Genomic DNA, 6000 nt, shown 5'->3' with positions numbered 1-6000 from the left:
AGAGTATTTCCTAACCTGTAAATCAAATCCAAATTGGGAAAACAGTACATAAATATGTACACAGTGAACGGTACTGAACAGTCGTGACGTGAATAGAGGGAATATCGTGCCTAGCATTCTAACACAGTCTTGTACAGTCTGCACTAGAATTTCCGTAGTCTCTGGACCAAGCTTCTTTATTAAATATCACAGTAATACTGTATCAGATTTAATCAATCTCTTTCACTGTCCGTGAATTTCATTTTATTTTATTTTCGTATCTTTTGCGTCACTTGTCCTCTTCTTTTTATTCCTACGGAGCTTTTGCTCGTCTCCGACAGGTAGTGTCAAGGTCACTGACTCCAAAAGCACCAGTTATAGATCTAGTGGTGATGCCTAATAACGCAAAGTGTGGCAATTGACCTCGATAATGATAAAAAAAACAAGATCCCCTAATGTGGTCCACAGTCAGTTCTATTCCATCAAACTTCAAAACTAACTTCGTTGTCGGGAGCAAAGAGTATTGTTTAGTCACTAGCTTCATAAGTTCGCTGATATCCTCGGCCTCCTTAACTTCGAGGAACTGCAACGGCCGTCCTTTGACACATGACTTCAGAAAAATGTTCATCGTCTACATATGAAACAAATTTCTTGCAATAAAAAGAAATCTTCTTGTAATGAAATATTCGAATTTAGTACGGTTTTCCTCAGTGAAATAGAATTCTACGCTGACAGATTTTACAAGAAACCCTCCTTCTCTTCAAAATCATGTTTGATGTAGCTAAAAATGGAAGCAAAAACTTAATTTTGAGTTTAATCTAAAACCTTTAATTCAAATTCATTTTAAGATATATTTGCCTTACTTATATAATAGAGGAGTTTGCAAGATTATTTGCTATCAAGACTTCAAGCTCCAGCTTCGATCACGACAGATTAACTAGGCGTCAAGACCGTAAACGGTCTCTCGATCGGTAAGTACTCTGTTATATCCGTAAGACCAAGAACGAGTTTAGGGCCGATGATGCAGCGCATGTGTGGTGAACACTCAGAATAAAAGATGATATTTTCTTTGATGCAACGATGAATGATCAAAGAGCAGCGACGATCATATATTACTTTGGATTCACTAGTAAATCTACGTAAGGATACTTTTTCAGAATAAAATGTATCGTTGCCGTCACTGGCGTTGACGTCTGTGCCATCGCTAGCAATGGCGACACAACTTGGATTATCCGTGATAAGCGTGACCCTGTTCGAAAATCACAACGCAGCGAAAGTGTTGTTGTGTTAGATAGAAATTCTAGGCCGGGGATGGTGAATTGCATTGATAAACCATTTTACGAGCGTGTATAACCTGTGACCGCATTCGTCTAAGCGATTTATGTGCTAAATGAACCCAATATCGATCTTCTTCAATCGATGAAAAAGTCCAATGTTATTCTAAATTGTGTAGGCGAGGGAATCACAGAACGCTTCACGAACGCATTACGAGGAAATGGTCTCACAGATCTGCAAAAATATAAACGAGTGGGCGGAGGGCGTCAGAGAGCATTGAGCCACGATAAGGATATCGCTGAGCTGGGAAAGAAATTAAATTTCCCAATAACGGTAACAGCAATAAACAACGAGATCTTGTAACAGCTAGGTATCAATCGAGGGGTTTTCTGATAGTAATTGTTGATCATAACGCTCACGTATTGACACCGAGCATACCAATATTTCCACGAGAAAAGCGGTTTAAGTATTACTGCGGTGACATTCTTGAGTGCATATATAATATCAGTAAGCGCGACCCTGTGTCGGTGTGGTTGTCTGAGAGTGCAGACTCGACTGTTTACAGCCAGATATGCTATACCCATTCAATCGTCACAGGGACTAACAATCTTAGATAATAATATCTGGATAGTCGATGATCACATCGAATGGTCAAATTTAGTATACTTAACAGTATAGAGGGTTACACAAATGTGTTAACTACACAGGATGGTTTATGCTGTGAAAGATTATCAAATTCAGAAAAACAAAGATGATGTGGTAAGAAAAAAAATAGCTAGTTATCAGCGAAATGACAGAAAGCATAAACGCGAGTTTGATCTTGATGTTGAATGTATCATCACGCTGAAGCAACGACACAAAATTACAGCGTATGCGGTAACACAGTAATGATTTGGCAGTATTCGTCTAATGATGCACAATAATTTCCAAGAACAGAATCAATGGTAGTCTCGGCCATAAAGAGTGTAAATTTAATGCGAACCTGTTTTGAATGTAACCGACTCCGGGGAGCTAGCTCCTTCGTGCTTTGATTTGTTAGCGAATCCATGCTTGCGGTAATTGTGTATCTTCAGGAATTACTTGCAATTGTTCACATACAAATCCACGTTGAGGGGCCGTTTAATTTAGTCTGTAAATTGCAGGCCTGCAGTAGATCTTACCACGTTGGAAATTGTATGTGTGGTTACACTCCAAATAGGATCGGTTGCTCCTCCTTTACCGCCTTCAAGTTCACTGGGTTGATATAGATACCTGACAGTCACGTTATCGAGTACCGGTAAAAAAGAGTCATGTCGCTGTAGCGCGCTCACTTGTATGTGTTTCGTCGAGATAGCATTGATGGGTTTCATATAAATTCCACAAATAATTTCTTTGTTTAGTGAGGCTGTCACGTGAGGTAGTCTTACAGTCCATTCACGAGATCTCGTGTCCGTGGAAAGTTCATGAGCATACTGATATTCGAACAGTCGCTCAGCAAGTGTTCGATTAAATCATTTTCACATTGCGTGTTTCATTACCGATGTCAAAGGACCAAGAAAAGCTTTCTCAGGAGGAACCTGTAGCAACGCTGGCCATCGAAGGCCTCCCTGCGGCCCTGATCCACGTTTATAAATTCGCTCAAACGCAGCTGCAACTTCATTTGCCGTTTTGGTTGATAGCGGCTCTGCTTCTTAGTATCTGCTTGCAACGTCGACGACCGTCAACGCGTATTTGTATGTGCGTGTGCGTGTGATATCGATCAGTTATAATAGTATCATGGGGCAAGAACAAAATATCTGCCTGATGAACTTCGTTGGTCACGCTGACATCTAACAGTCCGTATTGAATCGTTTTAGGCGTTGGAATATAAATTTGCCATATTGCCTGTCGGGCCAACCAATCTGCGTCAACATCACGTGTCACATCTTCCACAACAGCGAGTTTACTAATCGTTGCTCTGTCACTCCAGAATCCTCTTGGGCAATAATAAAACGACCCCATATCACAATTATCGGCTATTAATTGCCAGCCCTACTGCTAGTTTCCCGCTAATTGCCAATCTTATCGTCAATTGGCGAGTGATTCACTGAGAGATTTTTTTACAGACTTTAACGTGTGAATCAACTTGACCTCTGCGATATGTTGTTGTAGATCTCGGCTTTATACGCGATGGCATGAGTATGGCATGCTTGATCAATCGCGTTTATTGGATGCTCTCCTGGTTTTGGATGGTTACGCTCGTCGAGCCTAATAGCAAATCGAGTTCCAGAAGGACAATAATTATATCTCGGAAGATGCTTCTCACCAGGAAACTTAACCCATGGAGTCACCTTCAATTTCTCGGATGCAGCAGAGATATCACCAGCACGTGCTGCTTGCGACGTGATACAAATTTGTATTTTATTTTTTGTACCACATTTCACGCTTTTATCTGTATGCGCGCTTCGGCGATTCTTTGTCGTCGTTGTTGTTAACGCGCTGGTATCGGTGAAACGTTTGCATCGAACACCACATAAATTCATATACCTTCTCATATTTGTACTAATATGAATGTTATTGAATAGTCTGCAACACGAGAACAAGAACAAGTTAAGCACCGTCCGGCATTGCCAAACTCGATTCGAGGAATTATCATCTGTCTGTCTGGGTCTGGTAAAACCGAGTTGTTACTTAACCTGATAATGAGATGACTCAAGTGGGACAAACTTTATTTAGTAGAACGATTGGTTGATGATCAGTGATGTTACAGCATTCTTAATGAATTCAAGGAAAGTGCAAAGCCACTGCCGAAGGACGGCGTTGATATTATTGATTGTATCACCAACATCAACTAGACCTGGTGGAACCCATTGCTCCGTCGGTGGAAGATCTTGACGGCGACATTAACAACCTCGTAGTATACGACTATGTTATTCTCAATAAACCGACATATCCGACCCGGACATATTCAAAAATAATCACAGACTTGATTTACGTCAAACAACCATACACTCAAATTCCTAAAGTCATCAGAGAGAAGAGCAATCTTTTGGTTCTCTTCCATGGTGTTGATACAAACACGCTGGGAAATATTCATCAAATCTGGAGTTCCGGTGACATGGATATGGCTATATTTTAAACATTTTTACACATGCACAGAGGGAGTCACATGGTTTTATTACAATCAATCTACATGATCCTCGGTCATGAGATCGTATTGGTCACGATAAAATGTTTGATTGAAGACAATCAAGAACGATCTACCACCGTTCGTTCCCTGATCATTAACAGAAGCAGGGAGGGACAGCGATAGGGTCTACGAGCCTTCGGGCGCGTTAGAGGCTTTGATTTATCTTCCTAGACCTTGTATATCCATTTTTGCTTCCTTCTCTAATTTTGTTCTGTATGTCGTAGACGAAATGGTATGTCCAGTCTCGCTGCTGCTGATGGAGAGGGGGTTACAAATGCTCTTACTATTTCTTTATCCATGGCAAAACAAGTCTTATGGAAGTAATAGTGGAATCGTAATCATTACGATCAATCCGGCAACAGCACAAATTTCTACATGATAATTGGAAAGTAAAAGCTTAGGTAGTCTGATGTCAGGCTGAATTCCCGCTCCAAACCTTCGTGTTGCATGCATTATTCTAACACACAGGAGTAGAGTCTATCTGAAAACAAAGTTGATAAGGCTACCGTGGTCTGGTGTACATGTGCAACTAATACGCATATATAGAGCGCAACTGATTCGAGAGGTCACAGAAAAATGTATGCAATGAAACGAGCCATGTCAGTAAGAAACATTGCAGGATGATTCGGATGTTTCAACACTTTCTTTCAATTAATTTTACAGGTTCTTCTTTCTGAACTTTTCAAATGAGTGTTCTGTAATAAAAGATTACATTTCGGTTTTATCAGAAGCAAGATCGCGTTTGTATAAACGATTCATCCTAATACAGATAAAAGTGAAAATATAACGTGAATTTTCATATATATATATATATATATATATATATATATATATATATATATATATATATATATATATATATGGCAGAAAAAGCGAATCACCCCAGCTACAGGTAAATATAAATATGCACATATAACCCCGATTTTAAGGTGTCCTTAACAGTATAAGGTAGGTCTCATTAAAAGAGGGTTTAAGCAGAAAAAGAAGGTAAAGAATCTCTAACAATCTCTAACACGAGTTCCTGAACGGACTGACTCTCTACTGGCAGCGAACAACTTCCACTAATTGACGATACGTAATTTTATCCTGTAATTGTGTTCTTGATAACAACTGGCCATGAAAATCAAGTCATATTTTTGATATACTTTACTTTACCTTTTTAAGCAGTACAACTATTGTCTTATATGTTTTTGTGAACATAGTCACAAGATATGTACGTACTCTACAAATTAATATTGTATCGTCCACTTTGATATTGAACATGATATCATGGATAGAAGATATTTGCTCAAGCATCTCCGCAGTTTCACCTATTTATTTCGAGAGCGTGCACATCGCTCGCATAGTAACTGAAGTATTCACAAGATTTTTGTCAATACTTTATCAAAGGGAAGAGCACACTATATCTTAGCCACCTATGTGGGATGATGTTTTATTTCTTAACTGAACTTTAGCGTAGGAGTGCTGGATTTGCGAGGTAGTAGTAGTTCTAACGTGTTATGATCAGGTAAGTATTATTGAAGAAGCATGTTTATCAAGAAAACAAACGCTTTTTATAATATATTGCATTTAATTTTTTGTTTTATTTCTCTTCATTC

Source organism: Sinohyriopsis cumingii, unplaced genomic scaffold, assembly GCF_028554795.1.
Source record: "Sinohyriopsis cumingii isolate HCF-2022 unplaced genomic scaffold, ASM2855479v2 utg000233l, whole genome shotgun sequence".
Taxonomy (NCBI): Eukaryota; Metazoa; Mollusca; class Bivalvia; order Unionida; family Unionidae; genus Sinohyriopsis; species Sinohyriopsis cumingii.
Note: the sequence above shows the minus strand (reverse complement) of the source record.